Source organism: Eumetopias jubatus, unplaced genomic scaffold (genome assembly GCF_037043125.1).
Source record: "Eumetopias jubatus isolate StellerSeaLion01/CBP00866 unplaced genomic scaffold, mEumJub1_p1.0 scaffold_1, whole genome shotgun sequence".
Taxonomy (NCBI): Eukaryota; Metazoa; Chordata; class Mammalia; order Carnivora; family Otariidae; genus Eumetopias; species Eumetopias jubatus.
Window position 1 is genome coordinate 99557981 of NW_028274807.1, and position 21528 is coordinate 99579508.

The following is a 21528-nucleotide window of genomic DNA, read 5'->3' on the forward strand; positions in this document are numbered from 1 at the left end:
GTTATTAAATAGTATCAAACTTACTGTTTGATTATTAGTCATTATTCTGACCCACAATTCTCTTCTACAATTGGTGCTGGTGGGGAGGTGCCCTCTTTTCTACTCATTGTAATTTATCTTTCTAGACTGCTTTCCATCCACCCATCTTAGAATACTTTGACTCTCTCCTCATTAGACTATACAATCGATGATTTCTCCTTGTTGTAGTTATCTATTGATTCTTGAGTTACCACCTAGAATTCCTTGTAGGCTTCTCTGTTGCTGTTTTTAGCATTATTCCTGTTGTATATCTCAGGGATTTTAAGATCCACAAAGATAGTCCTTTCAGTAACTGTCACCTCAGTTTCATGACTATCTCTCTTCCAAATACTACTCACACTTTTCTAAACTACTCACTCCTATGATTATTCATTTTTTCTTATAATTTCCCCAAATTTTATCTCCTTCTCAACTCAATTTCTAGCACTCAACTCTTTACTAATATTTTCTAAATTTCAAGTCATTCACAAATCACTGACTCCAAAAAACTTGTTACTTTACTAAGACTTTTACCCATTGGTCTTCTTTAACTTTTTATTGTTTCTATCTAATATCTTCTTTTACCATTCTTTCCAGCCTAACTGCTATGGGGACACATTAGGAGAATCATTAAAATTACTTATTTGCATCACTTCTTTTACACTTTCACCTGAATTCTACTTCTATGCTTGGCAACTCCACAACACTATGAATTGGAGGAAGGAGGGCATATTTTAGTCCATAACATACACTGCTGGAATTAGAGATTTTCCTTTCCAATACTTCATGTATATCAAAGATGCAGAGTTTCTTAAGTACTTAAAATGAGACTTTGGGGCATTTTAGAGTTAATATGGTGGAAGAGGTTATTTTACTTTTGAAAACAGAATACAAACATAGTTCATATGCTTAGTTTTTTTTGTTAGTGCGAATTTGTGTCAAATATGTTTATAAGATGGGCAGTTGAGACTCTACATTACATACAATTTTTAGTGTTATAAACATAATATGAAATTAATATTTAATGACATCAGAAGCACAAATCATGACTTTAAAAGTTAGATGAGAATTATAGAAATGGATGACATGAAAACTTTATTGATTAAGTTGTCCATTATAAGCAACATTACTCTAATACCAAACTTAGACAAAGCATTACAAGGAAAAAAACTACAGGTCAGTATTTCCCATTAACATAGATGCAAATATTCTTAACAATGTTTACTTGGATTCTTAATCCAATGATATATGAAAAGTTAAATACATCATTAACAAGTGGATTTTATCCTAGGAATACAATGTTACATTAGCATTAAAAATAAATGTAGTTCTCTATATTAACAAACTAAAAAAGGGGGGGCATGTAGTCATCTCAGTAGAAACAGAAAACATTTGAAATTAGCTAACATCTTTTTTTTTCAAAGATTTTATTTATTTTTTGACAGAGAGAGAGACAGAGAGAGAGGGAACACAAGCAGGGGGAGTGGGAGAGGGAGAAGCAGACTTCTCATGGAGCAGGGAGCCTGATGCAGGGCTTGATACCAGGACCCTGAGATCATGATCTGAGCTGAAGGCAGACACTTAATGACTGAGCCACCCAGCTGCCCCTAGCTAATATCCTTTATTGGAAATTAAAAAAATATATATTTGCCAACAAGAAATAGAGGAAATTTCCTGGACTTGATAAAGGGCATCTATGAAAACTAGATCTGGTAAAATTCTTTCTAAGATCAGGAGCAAAGTAAGAATGCCTGTGTCACCATTTACGTTCAACATCATACTGAAGATTTTCAACAGGGCAATTAACTATCTAAACAAATAAATGTAATCGAGATTGCAAGGGAAGAAATAAAATTGTCTTTATTTGTAGAAGATGTACAATGACTGTGTACACAGAAAGTCCTATGGAATGTGCAAAAAATGCTGCTAGGATTAATAAGTGAATTAGTAAGTTTGCAGGATACTATACTGATATAGAAAATCAACTGTATTTCTATACACAAGTAAGAACAAATTGGTCTTGAAAAAATACAATATCAAAAAATCTGGAATATTTTGGAATAAATCAAATAAATATGTATAAGAACTATACACTATGACTACAAAGCATAAGAAAAGCTGAGAAAAATGGACAAGTACTTAAATACAACTACTTAAATAAATGGAGATATACACAAGGTCTATTGGTTTAGAGACACAATATTGCTAAGATATTAATTCTTCCCATATTCATCTATAGTCAATATAATCCCACCAAACTTCAAGCAAGTTTTTTTTTTAACTTGACAAGTTAATTCTAGAATTTATATGAAAATGCAAAAAACTTTGATGAGCCAAAAAATCTGAAGAATACATTTGGAACTATCCATAATTTCAAGATTTATTATAAAACTACACTAATCAAGAATGAAATCTTTTTTTTTTGAAATCTTGCCATTTGCAATGATGTGGATAAAACTAGAGTATATTATGCTAAGTGAAATAAGTCAGTCAGAGAAAGACAAATACCATATGATTTCACTCATATGTGAAACTGAAGAAACAAAACAAATGAACATAGGGGAAGGGAACAAAAAATAAAAGAAGATGAAAATTAAGAAGGAGGTAAACCATATGAGACACTGAACTCTAGGAGGGCAGTGGTGGGAGAAAGGGATAATTGGGTGATGGGCATTAAGGAGGGCACTTGAAGTAATGAGCACTGGGTGTTATATGCAACTGATGAATCACTAAATTCTACCTCTGAAACTAAAAAAAAAAAAAACAAACACTACGCTAATGAATACAGCGAGGTATTGTCATAAAGGCAAACAATGGAACAAGGCAGAACAGAACAGAGACAACTGAACAATGGAATAGATCAATAGAACAGAACAAAAGATCCAGAAAGAGATACATATATATATACACGTGTGTGTGCATGAGTGCATGTGTGTGGTGTATACATGCATGTGTGGGTGTATGTGTGTATGTGTCTATAAACTTGGGAGACTGATATGTTTACCAAATATATAAATGATTTCATGAGTGCATACATGTTAAAAATTATGAAATAATATGCTTTAAATATGTTCAGCTTATAATACATTAGGTATAACTTAATAAAGCTGTTAAAAGCATTTGAGTACATTGTAATGGAAAATAGCAGAAAGATTTATAAAGGGTAATTGATAAAGCTCTCAAAAAGGGGACTGGAAAATCTGATAATGACCATTAGTGAACGTTCTATTAAAATGCACAATGGTTTATTCTAATTTTTGTGCTTTTCCTCTTTGTGGAAAAATAGTATGAGAAAGATATAGTCTATATTAGTTGTATTGATTAGATAATTTACATATTTTTTCTTTTTTTCCTATTCTTTTGATGTATCATTGTGTAAAATTCATGTAGTATAAGAGAAAGCAACTATATTTCAAGAAGCTTTTTATACTATGTTCCAGAAAATATTTATAGGATATAGTGATATACATAGTAATTGCTATACCAAAGATTAACTTCATCTTTCACTTTAAGTTTAAAATGAACTCCTATGAGAAATATCAGGGCTTGGAAACTAAAGTTTCACATTTTGGCTAGATGTAAATGTTTAGAGAAAGAATCAAATAAAAAAATATGAGAATGGCATATTTTATGTAAGGGATGCATTCTTGAATACCACATAAGGAAAACTTGCATAAAACTAGATTAATTCCCAAATAAACATAAAATAGAAAAATTGTCTCTTAGGGCTGTAGAGTTTTTAACATTTTTTTAAGCACAATTTTATCCTACTTTGTTTCACCACATAATAGCTTTCAACGAATTCTAAAAGAATATTGGTGTCATGACAGGGTTTTTTTTGGTCATTATAACCGCATAATTTATTTTTGTATATGAGTATAGTTGATACACAATGTTATATTAGTTTCAGGTGTGCAACATAGTAATTCAAATTCTGTATACGTTATGCTATTCTCACTCCAAGTGTAGCTACAATCTGGCACCATACAACCCTTTTACAATATCATTGACTATATTGCCTTTTATTCCTGTGACTTACTCATTCCGTAATTGGAAGCCTTTATCTCCCACTCTTCTTCACTCATTTTGTCCTCTCCCATACCCCTTCCTACCCTCTCCCAACCATCAGTTAGTTCTCTGTATGAGAGTTTTTGATTTTTTTTTACATAGTCCTATATACACCATATTTACAGAAATTTTTAAAGATGAGGGTCTTTTCCCCTTGATTAGAAATCACGTAAACATCTTAGGAGGATTTGCAGACTTAATCTTTCCTAAACCACCAAGTTTACTTGTTTATTGCATATCTTCCTTGGTGAGATGTTTGTTCAGATTTTTCCCATGTTTTCTTCTATAAGTGTTATAGTTTTGCACTTTATATTTAGATCTACGAACCATTTTGTATTATTTTTTTTAAGGGAATGAAGTCTTTGTCTAGGTTTTTCTTTGGTTTTTGGGTATGGTTTTTTGTTTGTTTGTTTTTACATATAAATGTACCATTATTCCAGCACTACTTGTTGAAAAGACTGTAATTTTCCAATTAGGTTTTTTTGTTTGTTGGTTGGGTGGGTTTTTGTATTTTGGTTTTTTATGGTCTTTGTTAAAGATCACTTGACTATTTTGGTGTAGGTCCATTTCAGGGCTCTCTAATCTATTATTTTGATTTACTTGTCTATTCTTTTACAAATGCTCTCCTGTCTTACTGTAGATTTGCAGTAAATCTTGAAATCAAGAAGTCTGAGTCTTCTGATTTTGTTGTATTGGATTGGTCTAAGTCTATTTACTTTCCATATAATCTTTAAAATAAGTCTGTCATTGTCTACATAATAGCTTTCTGAAATTTTGATAGGAATTGGCACTGAATCTATAGATCAAACTGTGAAGAATTAACATCTTAACATTGTTGAGTCTTCTATTACATGAACATAGAATATCTCTTATCTGGGTCTTTTTGATTTTTTCATCAGAGTTTATACTTTTCTACATATAGATCCAGCACATATTTTGTTAAATTTGTAACTATTTCATTTTGGGGTACTATTATAAAAAATATTTTTGTTCCATTACCCATTGCAGTTATATAAGAAAGCACTTAATTTTTTTTATAATATTAGTATTATAACTTGTGACCTTGCTATAATCACTCACAATTTTCAGGATTTTCTACACCATGACATCTTCTGTGAATAAAATATTTTTTTTTTAATCTGTATACCTTTATTTTTTTTTCTAGCATACTTCACTAGCTAAGAGTTTCTGTATAATGTTGAATAGGAGCGGTGAGAGAAGAAAATTTTGCCTTGAACATGTTCTTAGAGGACAATTGTGTAGTATCTCAATATTATGTATAATGTTAGCTTTAGCTTTTATTGCAGGTTTTTTTTTTAAATCAAATTGAGGAAGTTCCTCTTTATTTCTAGTTTGTTGAGAGTTTCTATTATAAATAGTTTTTAGTTTTTGGCAAATGCTTTTTCTTCATGAGTTGCTACTATCATTTGTTCCTCCTTACTTGATGTGGTAGATTACATAGAATGATTTTAAATGTCACTTGGTCACTGTGTATATATATATATTTATATTTTATTAAAATATGTATTATAAATTGTTGAATTCAATTTACTAATATTTTCTTGAGGAATTCTGAACTTATGTTCATGAAAGATACTGATCTGTAGTTTTTTTTTTTTCTTGTAATGTTTCATAGGTATTTGGTATTAGGGTAATGTTGGACTTGTAGGATGGGTTAGAAGTGTTTCTTCTTGCATCTTACAGAAACATTGCAAAGAATTGGTAAAAATTTCCTTATGTATTTGTTAGAATTTACTAGTAAATCATCTTGTGCTTTCTTCTTTCAAATGTTATTAATCATTCAGTTTCTTTAATACACAGGCTTATTTAAGGTTATCAATTTCTCTTTCTATAAGTTTTAGTAGTATCAGTATTTAAAGGAATTGGTCTTTTTCAAGCAATTTATCAAAATTGTGGGCACACATTTGTTTTTTATATTTTTATCATTTTAATGTATACTAAATCAGTAATAATGACCATTTTTCATATTAGGAATTTGAGTTTCCTTTTTTTTTCTAGCATAGGTAGAGATTTTTTAATTTCATTAATCTTTTTAAAGAAATAGCTTTTAATATTTTTTCTCCATTGTTTCCTGCCACATTTTCATTGTTTTGGGCTGTATTTTTATTATTTATTTTCTTTTGCCTTCTTTAGACCTAAATTGAACTTTTTCTGTGGTTTCCTGAGGTAGAAACTTAGGTTATTTATTTTAGAGTATTTATATCTTCTAATATAGTTATTCAATGTTATAAATTTTCTCTAAATATTTTTTGGGTTGTATCCCACAAATTTAAGTCACATTTTAATTGTACTCAAAATTTTAAAATTTCTCTTGCATCTTGGTTTGACTGATATGTTATTGGAAGTGCACTGTGTGGCTGTTCTACAGTTCTGTAGTGGGCTCCACAGGTTATTCTATACATACAATCTATTCTATATATACAATCAAGTCATTTGTAAAGATGGTTTTACTCTTTCTGTCCAACTCTAGTAAGTTTCCTTTTCAAGCATAACATTGAACAGAAGCTCAAGAGTGAATATTCTTTGTTCCTTATATTATGGCATTGGCATCAATTCTTTCATTATTAAGTTTGATGGTAGCTGTGAGATTTTGTAGATGCCCTTTATCTTGTTAAGGAAGTTATCTTTTATTGGCTTTCTAAGTGTTTTGTTTGTTTGTTTTTAACATGAAAAGGTGTTGGATTTTGTTTTGGTTTTTGGATTTTGGTTTGGATTTTGTAAAATGTTCTACCTGTTTCCAATTTGATGCTCTGTAGTTATATACAAGTTTAGAATTGCTATGTTTTCTTGGAGAATTATTGTTATACAATGCTCTTCTTTATGCCTATTTTTCTTTTTGTAAAATCAGTTTTGTCTAAAATCAGCATAATTTATCTTTCCCTTGATTAATGTTGTCATGATATATCTTTTCCCACTCTTTTTCTTTTAACTTATTTGATTCTTTATACTTAAATTTGCTTTTTAAACACTACATATAGCTGAATCTTGTTTTTTTCCCCCTGTATTCTGTCAATCTCTGCTTTTAAGCTTTTAAATTGGGGTTTAATTTTTCACCGTTATTTGTCCATTAATCTATTGTGTACACTAGAGTGTAATTTAATTTCCAAATTTCTGGACATTTGTTCTAATGATTCTTTGTTATTGACATCTGATTTAAGTTTCCAGTCATCAGGGAACTGTATAAATCATTTCTAAATTTATTGAAACTTTCCTTATGATTCAGAATATGATGTATTCTGGTAAATGGTACATGTGCCTTTGAAAAGTACCTACATACTTCAATGAAATCTTTTTATTCATGTTGTTTAATGTATATTATAAGGGTTTTTTTCCATCACTTAAAAGGAGAGCTGTTTAGAAATATCAAAATATAGATTTGTCTCTACTTTCACTTCTAATTGCTTCACTTTATATACTTTATTATTATATGTGACAACTATGTTGTTAATTGCACACACTTCGAACTGTTATGTATTCCTGTTGAAACGATCCTTTCACAATTATAATCTTTATCTCTCATTTGATTTTTGTTTTAAGGTTAACCTTATGCCATATTACATAGTTGTATTAGCAAATGTTTTAAAGGTGTAACTTTTCCCTATACTCTACTTTCAAACATTTTCTGTTCTTATATTTAAAGATTGCCCTTAAAAAATAACATGTGAGTGGGCTTTTCTCTTTATCTACATTGACCATCTTTGTTTAATTGAGGTCTGTAATGCATTATACTGAGTGTAATTATTGCTATAATTGTGTTTAAGCCAATGTTTATCCAATTGGGTTTAGGCAAATGTTTAGCAAGTTTGCCTTAAGTTACAGATAGCTAAAATAATTAGTATTTTATTTTTTCCAGGACCATATTTCCTAACCATATCCTTGCCATCATTGTTTTCCCAGATATCTGCAGATGAGATACTGAAATTGGGTTACTCTTCTGCTCTCATTTTGGGATCTCCTTTGTTAACCTTTCTCATGCTCCACTGTGGGACTTGTTTGCAAAGGCATTGCCAAGTACTAAGCCTATCAACTGAAAAATATTTAGCCTCTGATTCCACTCCGTGTGGATCCTGTCTATGGTAAGAAGAAAAGCCAAAGCTACCCGAGCCAAATGTTTTGTTGGTCCAGAATTCGTTTACTCTTTGATCACTATTATTTTGTGCATGTTCTGGTTTTTATGGAGTACTCCCATCACCATCTATTTAGCTATAGCACTGCTGGGACAGGTCTGCATTACTGATTATATACTTATCTCTTCTGATTTATTCTTCCCTTACTGGTTGAGGTGAACAAACAGTTATGCTTTTCCCATTTTTTAAGGAAATTAAGTAATTCAGGGTGCCTGGGTGGCTCAGTTGGTTAAGCGACTGCCTTCGGCTCAGGTCATGATCCTCGGGTCCCGGGATCGAGTCCCACATCGGGCTCCCTGCTCAGCAGGGAGTCTGCTTCTCCCTCTGACCTTCCTCCATCTCATGCTCTCTCTCTACCATTCTCTCTCTCTCTCTCAATAAATAAATAAAAATCTTTAAAAAAAAAGGAAATTAAGTAATTCAGAGAAGTAGGAATGAGGTTTGATTTTTGTCAGCTTGAGCTTAGAAAAAATGATTGGGTTCAGATGTGTCCCTTCATATACTGTTCAAAATTATCCTCGTCTATTCTTCCCACTGAACACACTTTCAACAATGATAGTTTTTGTACTCAAGGAATCTGGATACAGCATACACTATCTGACTCTCATTCTCTAGGAAGAAGACAAATTTAATTTTTAAAATTTAGTATAATACACATACATTCTATAACTTATCCTTTCACCTTATTCTCTGGCAACTCTTAGAAATCCTTTATTAAGCTGTACTACACAGTGAGTAAGCCACATGACTCTGCTCCATGGCCACAGTAGGATGATATAGTGGTTGAGAGAACAGGGTATGAATCGAAGAGTTCTGAGTAGCTATTATGAGTCTATTCATTATCATCTACATGAACTTGGGAAAAATTAATATTTCCGTACTTTAGTTTACAGAAACAGTATAAACTTGACATTTAAAATAAATCTAAGATTTGCTTATTTTTCTTTAAGTACATTTAGATTTACATATAAATAAGCTGAATTTAAAGTTTAAATACTAAATATTAGAATACTTATTAAAACATCATTCCTTATTTAAATTTAAAGGGCTGATCTAAAACATTTACCATTTTGAGTGGATATTGCTCTTCGGCTGAGAGGACGAGGGGAGGGGGAATTGCTTCCGGGGAAACGGGCCCCGGGTTGGTGTTTGTAAACTTGCCTCGGTCCCGGCAGGGCAGTGGCGGCCACGGGGTTGGCACGGTGTTGGCACGGTGTGCTGGGGCCTGGAGGCGGCGCCGCGCCGGGGGTGGGGGGTGGAGACAGCGGGAGGCCGCGCCTGGCAGGTTTCTGAAACAGATCGTGAACTTCAACGAGAGGATTCGGTTGGAAAAGGAAGACCAGCAGACATTTTCTTCAGATCATAGGCAGGAGCCAGGCAGAGTCCAGGGATTCTTGGAACATCTATCTTCCCTTTGGAGGACACTAAGATCTATTTGAAAACAAAGGCAGTTCAATATGGCAGCAGGACTGAAGGGACACAAAGGAGTTGTTACAGTGATTTGGTGACAGTTCTTCAAACAACAGTGTCTTAGGAAAGGTGGATCAAGAAACTCCTGAACTTTGGGGTTGCATTAAGTGAGAAATCAGCATGGCTCAGGTAAAAAGCTATAGAATCCTCCTCCTTCAAGATCACTGGGAAACGTGTTTGCAGTTTCACTCTTGAATGCTGCCCTAGTCAACATATTGACCAACCCAGTGAGCCAAGCTCTGTATTAAGCACCAGGGGGAGGGCGCCTGGGTGGCTCAGATGGTTAAGCGTCTGCCTTCGGCTCAGGTCATGATCCCAGAGTCCTGGGATTGAGTCCCGCATTGGGCTCCCTGCTCTGCGGGGAGCCTGCTTCTCCCTCTGCCTCTCTCTCTCTCTCTCTCTCTGACTCTCATGAATAAATAAATAAAACATTAAAAAAAAAAAAAAAAACACCAGGGGGAGATCTAGGGGAAGGAAAGGAGACAGGCCACAGCCCTTGCCTTCAGGGAGCTTCCAGTCAAATGAAGGAGGCAAGTCTCCTGGCTTGTGAAGGCCTAGCAGGTGTGAGTTTGGTTCCCACTGCAGCCAGCAAGAAGATGATGCTAAGCCAGATTGCCAGCAAGCAGGCCGAGAATGGAGAGCGGGCAAGTAGCCCTGATGTGCTGAGGTGCTCAAGTCAGGGCCACCGATAAGACAGCGATAAGTCCCGGAGTCGCAAAGATGATGACAGCTTGGCTGAGGCCTCTCATTCAAAGAAGACTGTTAAAAAGGTGGTGGTAGTGGAACAAAATGGTTCTTTTCAAGTAAAGATTCCCAAAAATTTTATTTGTGAACACTGCTTTGGAGCCTTTAGGAGCAGTTACCACCTCAAGAGGCACATCGTATTCATACTGGTGAGAAGCCATTTGAGTGTGATATATGTGATAGGCGCTTCATCCAGAAGTACCACCTGGAGCGTCACAAGCGTGTGCACAGTGGCGAAAAGCCCTACCAGTGTGAACGGTGTCATCAGTGTTTTTCTCGGACAGATCAATTACTCAGACGCAAACAGATGTGCCAAGGGTGCCAGTCCAAGACTTCCGACGGGCAGTTTTCTCTATAGGCGCGAGGGGCCCTGGGTGGTGGGAGTGATCAGAAGAATTTACCGAAGAGCGCACCCCCTCTGGTCTGATGGTCCCACCACCCCATCTGTACCTGTCCCCCTCCTGGAGGAGTGGACCCAGGAGACCAGAAGAGTGCATCAGGGGACAGCAGCCTCAGAGCCTCAGCTCTGTAAATAATCTGAGACTACGAGCATCTCGGGGAAGTTCCTACAGCAATCCTGGGTAGGGAAGCTAGTCCCTGGACCCTTGGCTGAGGTTATAGGTGGGGACTGAAGGTACCCAAGGGTGTTTAACCCAAGCCAAAGCTTGTAAACATGAATTTTCTAAAGTGAAATAAAAAATCCTCTGCCTGCTGTGGAAGGTTCTGGGGTTTGTTTGGCCCCCACTGTGGCCTGCCCTGACCTATAGTGGGGAGTAATCATGGAATAATCATGGAGGCTTGGTGAACTTGACCACACTGTCAGTGGGGATCTAAGATGGCAGCTTCAGGCAGTGTAACTTCATTTCCTAGATGCAGGAACAGCAGCAGAAAGCTCCTGGCTGTTAGGTGTGAGGGAGGGGGGTGGGGGACTCTATACCTCTGAAATGTGAGGATTTCAGGGAAAGAAAGGTGTGGCACCCTTCAGACTTGCCCTCACGGCTCCTGAGGTCCTTTGGCACAGACACTGGGCAGTGTTTGCTGCCTGTGCTCCTGTAGCTTTATGCTGGCACCTGCATTTGCTATGGCCCAGGGCCTAGACCTCAGTCCCTGAAGCTGCCCTGTGGTCCCCACAAGCTGGGTATCTTCCATGTGTGAGCGAGCCCCTCGCCTGTTAGAGACCTCTGCTGGGGCTGGAATTTATCATTCACCCCTGGGAATATATTCCTGGAAGGAAGCTACATTTAGAAAACTTCTCCCATGAGCACTTTTGAAAATAGGAGGCTTCATTCCCTGCCACTTGCAGCCAATCTGTTTAGGGTCGGAGTGTGTGTGGCGAGAATCCCCTGAGTGACCTGTGCCCCTACGTGTGCAGATGCGCGCTTAGGTCACAGTGTGCTGTGGCCCCCCACAGCCTCAGTCTCCTGCCGGGGTGGGAGGGAGAGGGAATTTGTGAGCAGATGTGGAAAGAGTCATACCGGAAGCACCCCTGCCAAGGATTGGGTGTGGAGGCAACTCAGGAGCAGGTAGGTGGTTAGTACAGTTGTCCAGGTGCTGAGATTCTGGGGCCAAGGATGTGTGAGGAGAGAGGTTCAAAGAGGTGAAAGGAATGAGTCAGCCTCCCAGAGGGCCCGGAAGCCCCACTTACACCCCAGGGAAACCACAGACGAAGAGCGCTGCAGAGGCTTCTGGGCCCAACGCCCCAGGCCTCCTCAGCTGGTGGGGTCTAGCACTGGACAGATGCCTCAGGTGCATTTGGAGTGAAGGGAAAGGGAGCTAGGGCAGGCTCTCAGAGACCAGGACATGGAATTTGGGGACCTGGGAAAGAGTAGCATCAGTTCTGGGGGGCCCTTATACCGGGCCCTACCAGCCCTGCCCTTCCCTGCACCCCAACTCTTCTCCGCCCACCCCCCCAACAGCCTCTTTCATCACGTAGCTACTGATTGTGCCCTATGGCTTGACATCGGAGGGTTCAATGAGATGTGGGGGGTCCCGCCACAACTTCCAACCCTCTCTCCAGATGCTCTTTGCCTCTGCTGCAGTCCTGGGGCTTTTATCTTAACAATCCCTCCTCCCAACTCCTCCTCTCTGCCCTCTCCCTCCCTCTCTCTCTCTCTCTCTCTTTTTTAATATACTTATTTTGCTATTGGGGGAGGGGAATATCAAATGAACAAGATCACTTTTAAATGGTAGTTTTTATAAGATGTTATAAACTTGTACCTTTTTACCATTAAAGTGCAGTGTATGTTCCTTCATGATATATTTAGGATATTTAAATAAAAAGAAAATGGGCCTTTTCTAAAAAAAATAAAATAAAACATTTACCATTTGGTGGCTACTTCAAACTCTTCAATCTGAAAAAGAGAAGGCTTGTAGATGTTGGAATGATGCAAGACACAATAGAAAATTGTGTGTCCAATACACTTAAATAATAATTAGAGTTGTCATATCACATCATCTATACTCCAGAGATCTCACTAATGGGTAATTCAAATGGTTTAATGATGTCATGTCCTTTCCATCTTTTTGCACTGCCATCTTGTGTACAAGTGTTGCCTGCAGATGACTCTATAGGAATAATATAGTCACAATAATTCTTTTTTTTAAGATTTATTTGTTTATTTTAGAAAGTGAGAAAGCAAACAAGCTTGGGGTTGGGGGGGAGCAGATGGAGAGAGAAAATCCTGAAGCAGGCTCCATCCCAGGACTCTGAGATCACAATCTGAGCCGAAACCAAGAGTCAGCTGCTTAATCTGTCAATGCCAAAGGGGGGAAAAACCTTCATGATTAATAGGATTTTCTTTAAAATGTTTTTGAATGTCTTCTAGAAGTTTATAATAAACATATTCAAATTAAAAGAATTAAAATTTTAGTACCAGAGGAGACTTGGAAATTTTGATGGCTTCATTTTGTAAACAAGGTGACTGTCTTATATTATGCAATTGGTTTAAATAATGATCAATTTGATACAATAACTAAGCCCTAGAGTAAGGATGCCCCCCAAAAAGCTTAAATACAAATCTCAAAATGATCAACTTTACCATTAGTAAACTAACTCCCTGACAGTAAAAACAAAATAACCAACCAACAAACCCTCAACATTCCTTAAAAGATGACCACAAAATACACAATTTCTACTTGTCCTCTATGCCCAGAATACAAAATCACCAATTACTTAACATGTTAAGAAGCAGAAAAATGTGACAAACAATTACAAAATTGTTAATTAAAAAAACCTCCAAAATGACCCAGGTATTGGAAAGGCCCTTGAAGCAGGAAAAGCCATTGAAAGGGCTGTTACAAATATGTTCAAGGACTTAAAAACAATTATCATTATTATAATGAATGAACATACAAGGAATTTTAGGAAATTGAACTACAAAAACAAGCAAATAAAATTTGAGAACTGAAAAGTACAATACTTGAACAGAACCTACAACAGACAGAATTGACCTTAGATTTGAAATGGCAGAAGTGGTCAGTGTATTTGAGATGGAACAATAGAAATTATCCAATCTAAATATCAGAAAGGTAGAACATTAAAAACAAAAACAAGAAAAGAAACGGGGCCTCAGTGATTGTTTGGATATAATCAAATTATCTGCATAAAATCGAATCCTCAAAAATAGAGGAGTGTGGAGAAAGGAAGTGTAAAAGCATATTTGAGGAAGTAATGACTAAGATTTACACATTTGGCAAAAAATATAAACTAACATAGCCAAGAATCTCAGGAAATAGAAAGCAGGAGAAATAAAAAAATGCATATTAGGTAACTAATATCAAGTTTTTGAAAACCAATGAAAGCGAAAAGCTTAAAATGGAGAGAATAAAAACATTACATACAAAGGAAGAATGACATGAAAAATGGAGGACTTTTCATCACAAACAGTAAAAGACCATAAAAACCTAACAGTATGTTCACATTTCTGGGAAAAAAAAAAAAAGCCAACCCAAAAATCTATATCCAGAAAAAAACTTCTTCAAAAATGAAGATTAAATTAAAAAATAATCAGGAAAATAAGAATAGAGAGAACTTATTGCTAGACTTGCACACAGGAAATGTAAAGGAAGTCCCTGAGTCTAATGAACATGGACACCAAATGGAGACTCAGAACTACAGGAACGACTGAAAAGCTGTTATAACAGCAAATGTTTGGGTAAATACAAAATACTATTTTATTAGTTATTTACTTTCTTTAAAAATATATGGCTTTGTAAAGCAAATATGATAATACCGTATCAGTGGATTTATAAAATGCATATGCATAATATTCATGAAAACAGTAGCAGCCCTGAGAGGGAGTGTAAATGCGACATAAGTTATACATAAAATGATAAATATTAACTCAAAGTAGGTTTTAGTAAGTTAAAAATGCATGTTGATATCCCTAGAAAAAATAAAATTTAATTCAAAGAGATACAGCTTAAAAGTCAATGAGGGAGTAAAATTATGCTTCATTTTTATTTCTGGACAGTAAAGGGGGGTTCTGACACTTTCACTGACAGTCCCAGGCTGACTGAGCCTCTTCCATTTTAAAGCACTGGTCACTGTAGTAGATGATAGGAGATGTGATGAATCACAGAAGTGACGCACATGCCATTGACCAAAGTCATTTAAATATATCTAGCAACAGCTGACTAGGGAAAACAAAACAAAACAAAACAGATATATTAAGTGCCTGAAAGGAGGAAAGTAAGAAATATCTGTGAAGAAAAACTGAGGGCTATCATTGTTCCCACCTGAAAGATACCAAAAAATAAATTCCAATCCTTAAAAAAACTACCAGTTTTGGTAAGCAAAATAATTGAGCCCCAAGTATATAATATCCAATTACCTGTTACATGTAAACAACTTTATAAGAAAAAAGGGTCTATGCAGATGTGACTGAATGAAGATACTTGAGATGATGAATGGATAATGAGAGATTACATGGATTTTCCAGATGGGTCCTGAATGTAATCACAAGTAGAGGGAGATAAAACATATTCTGTAAAACAGAGGAAGGCTTTGTGGTAAGAGAGGCATAAACTGGAACGGTGTGGCCATAGTGAAGGATCAGATGGCCAGCAGATGCTGAAGGAGATAAGAAACTGATTTTCTCTTAGAACTTTCAACACAACCCTGCTGACACATCAGTTTCAACCAAATGAAATTATTTTGGACATTTGGCCTCTAGAACTGTGAAAGAATAAATTTCTGTTGTTTTAATTTATTATGATAATTTGTTACAGGAGCCATAGGAAACTAATTCACCAATTTTTCCTAAAATATCTTGCTAATTGATTTCTCTCTGCAACTTTACCAAAATACTGCATGTTGCATTTAATTGGGTTTGAAATATCAAATGTATTCCTTAATTTGCATTTCATACCATTCTAAGATGATACTTTGTGATCTTTTTCCCTCAAAGTAGTTAGTTTTTTTTCTTACATTGGTTGTATTCCAAAGACAGACTCAGTTCAAATAAATTTGATTTCTACATTCAGATCACTCTGACAAAATAAGTCAAGATATTAAACAAACACATAAATTTATATGCAACCAGTAAGTAAATCACCTTTTTTTCTTCAGGAAAGAAAACTGCTTCTACTTTAGCATTTTCTGATAAATCATGACAGTTACAAATTATTTATGAATATGTTTTATTGATTAAGCCAGGAACTGAATAACTACCCTGAAGGTATCTCCTAGAACAATCAATGTGACAGAAAATGACATAGTCGTAGTTTTAGGAGCTATGCTAATTTTCAAGCAGTGCACTCTGATTCTATAGACATGTATGATGTGATCCATCTGTGATGAAATGTTAGCAAAATACTGTGAGGTTAAAGTAAGATGCACAGAGTTTGGGAGTAGCAGGTTTCCAAAATCAAATACCTCTTCTCACTAGCAACCTATGAATGTTACAGTTTTTCCACATCCTTTCTGAAATTGTTATTGTCAGGTTTTCTAATTTTGGCTCTTCTCCGTATGTAGCAGTTTCTCATCTTGGTTTAGTTTCCGTTTCTCTAATGATTGATGATACTGAGCATATTTTCATGGGCTTATTCCATTTTTCTATATTCATGTATATAGTGTCTCTACAAATCTTTGTCCATTATTAATTGACTTTTCTTATTATTTATAATTCTTTTTTATAGTCTTTTGCAGAACATATAAGTCCTTTGCCACAAATGAATTCAAATTTTTTCTCATTGTATGCTGCTTGATTTTTCATTTTATTAAAGTATCTTTCAAAGACATATTTCTAAAAAATTATGGCTCATACTATTTTTCTGTCCTGAGAAATATTTGCTTACCTCAACATCATAAGATTTCCTCTCATCTTTAGAGATTTTTGTAGTTTTGATTTTTATATTCAGGTCATAATCCATATCCTTTTTTTTTAGTGTTTTTTATGTGAGGTAATAGGCAAGTTTCATTTCTTAAGTGTGGACCCACTATTTCCTGCACCATATTTTTCCTGTTGAACTTTCTTTCCCACTTTGTTGAAAATCAACTGATTATATATTTAGTGATTTATTTTTGAACTCTCTATTCCGTTCCATTAATCCCTGTGACTGTCCTTATTTTAATATTGCATTATTACAATTTCATTAGCTTCATAGTTAGTCTTGAGATCATGTTGTGAAAATCTTCCAGTGTTTTTCTTTTTATTGCAAATTGCTTATGCTATTTTAGTTCCTTTGCATACCCTAATGATTTTAGGTACAGCATGCCCATGTTTACAGAAGAGTGTACTAGAATTTTGATTGGGATTACACTGAATATACAGAATATAAATGATGCTATTAATATCAGTTCTTCCAATCATGAGCGTGGTATACCCTTGCTTAATTAAGATTTCACAACCTCCTTTGTTAAATCTATCCCTGAGGATTTCATAGTTCTGATGCTATTATAAAATTTATCTTTAAAACTTTATGTCCCGATTGGTTATTGTTAGAATATAAAAATGCCATTTATTTTTGTACCTTGTGTTTATTATGCAAACTTTTTAAAACAGCTTTATCTGGAAATTTTTAATAATTCCCTTTGAATTTTCTACATCACATATGTGCTTTGAAGATTACAAACAGATTCCATTTAGCATTTTCAATTTGAATATTTTTCTTTTATTTGGCAGAGTTAAAATTTATCTTATTCTTTTTTTTAATATTTTATTTATTTATTTGTCAGACAGAGAGAGAGCACAAGCAGGGGGCGTGGCAGGCAGAGGGAGAAGCAGGCTCCCCACTGAGCAGGGAGAGGCTCAATCCCAGGAACCTGGGATCATGACCTAAGGTGAAGGCAGATGTTTAACTGACTGAGCTACCCAGGCATCCCAAAATTTATCTTATTCTTAAAGTGAACTTTTTAATAATATTGTAAGGTAAAAGCAATGATAACATAATCATATTTAATAATAATTTCCCTTCAAAATTCTAGATTTATGAGGTCTTTTTTAAATATGAATTTGCTTTCATTGCTCATAATGATAAAATGTGCCATAAGATCATAGTGGATTATCCCTGATATATTAGAATAACAATATTATAATGAAATGTACTCATTTATAATTAATTAATTAAACACATATTTGAAAAGCAGACTTGAATTTTTTCTTTGTTCTTACTTTGTCTTCCTTCATTATATGCAGTAAAACAAAAATATGTAACTACTGCCCTGAATATGGGAGTATTAAGCACCACATTAGGAGCCTATATATTAATAACATTTTCTTTGCTTATTCATAAGGAATGTCAAAGTCCACAGATGCTGGTTACACATGCAGTGAGTATAACATAATGTATAGACTTGTCAAATCACTATGTTGTACACCTGAAACTAGTATAACATTGTCAACTATACTCACATTTAAAAAAAATGAATGTCGAATCCCAGCATTTATTTCATGTTTATTTATTTATAAATTTGATACTCATATCTGACAGTTTAAATTTGTAAACAAATATTCCCCAAACTTTCTTTTCATTGTTCTTTTTTCCAAAAAGGTCCTCTAGAAAATAAACAAACAAACAAAAAAAACCAGACATATTTAAGGTAGGTAACCCACAAAAGTAAATTACCAGGTGGTAGATACACTCTCTTTGGAATGGAGTTTATCTAATATTGACCAGTGCATATTCCCTCCCGATCAGCACACATGAATCCAGCAGGGCTGTATATTCAATTAAGGGAAAGTTTATCTGGCCTTTCTGCTGTGGGATTTTCAAATGCCATCTGAGGGAAAACACCAACTCAAAGCCTATAGTGATCCAAAATTGAGATATACCAATAAGATTGTTTTTGAAGAACATTGCCTCCTGCCCTGTGGTGCTACCTTGGGTCAGTTAAAAATCACAAGTTACTTATCTGCCTTTAGTCAGAGCCAAGATTTGAAGACTGGAGGATACTGTAACACAACATGGTAGAATACTGGCCTCACCTGAATGTTTGTGACTGAGGAAACATTAGCCATTCCTAAGATTTGGCCATGGCTCTTTAATCTAAGCTTTTTGGTACCAGCTTTATGATATGGGGAATCAGAGACCTTTGGGACTGATCAACAGTCTCCTCACTCTATTAAGATGGATGACCTTAAATTTCCACAAGTTCAAACTGGAGAAGACTGTTCTCTATCTGAAAGGCTATTCTGCTGGGGAGCAGTCAAATTACCCTTTTCTTCTTGGTAGATTAATTTCTTAATAGAAAGTAATTTCTTTGTAATTCATCATTATACATTTCAAAGGATATGAAATGAAAAATATACTGTCTTATATTTTAAGACATTTGTACTACTAGAGAAGCTGGACTGTTTACCTCGATGTCTATTTTTTAAAAATAAATTTGCAGGGTGCCTGGGTGGCTCAGTCAGTTAAGCATCTGCCTTCAGCTCAGGTCATGATCCCAGGATCCTGGGATGGAGCCCCATGTCAGGCTCCCTGCTCAGTGGAGAGCCTGCATCCATCTCCCTCTCCCCCGCCACCCCAGCTCATGTTCACTCTCTCTCTCACTCTATCTCAAATAAATAAAAAAAATCTTAAAAAAATAAATTTGTTTAGCATTTTCAAATCCAAATCCAAAATACCAATACTTTTATAACATTGCTTGTCAGTTTGCATAAAACATCAGGAAAGAAACACAAAAGCTTCAGTCAGCAGAAGTAACAACAATGATACATATGGTAATAATATTATTTATAACATATGACACAGTCAAATTCCTAAAATGAATAAAACATTCAAACTAATTCTCTTCACTTAAGTAATGATTCCCTTTTTCGTCAACAGAAGTCTGCTTAATTGCTGCATCAAAGCCCTAACTAGCATTACCGTTGCAAGAATTCCCAATTTGTTTCCTTATTTTTGAGTTTATCACTTTTGTGCATTATTTACTGACCAAAACTTTCAATTTTATGGTCACTAATTTTTCCCTTTGCCCTTCCTAGTCTGCAGGCTTGCCCATAGATCCCAGCTTCCATGTTTCTATTTCTCCTCTTTTTTTGGAAACATAGAAGGAAGCACTTCCCATTACCCTTGCAGTTAAATGGTCTGGACATGAAGTATTAAGAGGCATTGTATAGTTCTTCAAGATTTCTTCCCTTGTAGAAGGACAGGCTGAAGGCTGTGTTCACCTTGAAGTATTATTAGAAGGTGAAGCCCCTGTCAACCTTGTTTCCGGTTACAAGAAGACTGGAACTCAGCCCATTTGCTGACCCATGTAACACAGAGAAGGTGTTGCTTTGGTGTTTTATAAAACACCAGTACTTTTGTGTTGGGGGAGAGGTTTTGTTTTTGTTGTTGTTTTTACTCTATAGTATCATAACCTGATAAATACAGAATTTCATTCCAATTTTAATTTTCTAAGCATGTTCCACCAAGACCTGCATATCAGGTATGTAGTATATGTCTCTGTTGCTATTTAGTTAGTTTGCTTTCATCCTTCCCTAGGACAATTACTCTGCTTACCTCTTTCTCCGATAATCATATTTTTATTGCTAGGCACCTTTCCTGAAGTTTGTGTCTCAACTTTGCCAACAATTCAATTTCTATTGTAATCCAGGGAACTTCATTTCAGCCAAAAGCCAAGAAGAGAAATTACAACTCTAGTACTTTCCCACTTTCAAATCCTTTGCAGCTAAAATATAAGCAGGGCCTAAGAAATATAAGAATCCTCAATGAACCTTGCACCAGAGAAAAAGTCTTCCTGCTATTGAGTATTCTGGACATATAGAACGCTTTAAAGTAGCATGGAATACACGGATCTGATTTGTGGAGTTTTACTTTGTGCCATAGAAAGAAAGATTACACTCCCAATAAGTTTTGAAGAATGTTTTGGTCTGGGAGAAAAAGCCCTGCAGCATTTTGACAAGGTTCCCTCTCAAGAAAGGTTTCTCAATATGCCTCACTTTTAGTTATTAAGTGCAGAGAGAACTCCTGAGAATTTTGCTTTACATAAAAACAAAGACCCACAACCAACTGATTCTTTAATAAAAATAGTGTCACATTGTTTAGACAATGGTATTAAGAAATTCCCTGGATTGTTTGAAAATAGCAAATTTCTAAAACACCAAATAAAGAAAATAAGTCCCTAAGTAGCTCATGTAGATTTTTCTCCCTCCTAAACAAAGACTGTCAAAGTAATACATTTCAACTAAGGAGCAGCTGGGATCTTTCTTAATAAGGTGAGAAATCCCAGTAATAAATTAACTATATTTTTAAAGGTTTTAAATTATGACAGAATTTGTAATTAGGAAATTAGGAAAAACTACTTTTATAAATTAAGAGCAAAAATAAGAGTAGGAGTTTTGGCTTCAGAAAGCAGAAACAGACATAGAAATATTGTATAATAAACACAAAATGAGCTGATCATGTCAATTTTGATAGCAAGCCAAATATTTTTTGTGAGGTGAGGAAATTTAAGGGGCCTCTGAATACATGATGGTATATGTTATATATATATGTAAATCAAATGTATCTTTTTTGTCCACTAAATGCACTTAAATCAGTCTTATGTTTCATTTTCAGATTTTTCTATAATTTGCTTCTATAGTTTTATAATACTGGTTTCCTATAAAATATCACTTTAATAGCTAATGAT

The 21528-nt window shown here is 35.2% G+C and overlaps 1 pseudogene; it reads left to right on the forward strand.

Moving 5' to 3' along the window:
* Nucleotides 1–10225: 10225 nt before the first annotated feature.
* Nucleotides 10226–10857, forward strand: LOC114209110 (zinc finger protein 740 pseudogene; annotated as a pseudogene).
* The last annotated feature ends 10671 nt before the right edge of the window (nt 10858–21528 follow it).